The following is a 384-nucleotide window of genomic DNA, read 5'->3' as shown; positions in this document are numbered from 1 at the left end:
AACCCCAAGGACAGTCCCATTCTACAACAGTGATAGTCTGTCCCAATGGGTTGCTATGAGTTGCAACTGACTTGGTAACCTAACGACAGTACTTACAGGATTATGTGTGCATACACAAAGGGAATAAACAAGTATTACATAATCCCAGTACTATTATAAGTCTGTGTGTATACACATGCATATTTTTTTGTTTGGTTTTTGTTTTTTATTTCTTGTTGTGTATCATCAAATCAGATCCAACTGTCACAGGAGGAGATTGCTCCTCCTTCTCCAGCAGAACATCTGGAGGTTTCAAACCACGTGGATTGCAGCACAGTTTTTTGCCACTAGGCCACCAGAGCTCCCTACATAAACACATTTTTTATGTTCCTTTTAAAGTGAAAA

Source organism: Elephantulus edwardii, unplaced genomic scaffold (assembly GCF_000299155.1).
Source record: "Elephantulus edwardii isolate Elephantulus edwardi_28Jun2011 unplaced genomic scaffold, EleEdw1.0 scaffold00031, whole genome shotgun sequence".
Classification (NCBI taxonomy): Eukaryota; Metazoa; Chordata; class Mammalia; order Macroscelidea; family Macroscelididae; genus Elephantulus; species Elephantulus edwardii.
This window is presented reverse-complemented; position numbering follows the sequence as displayed.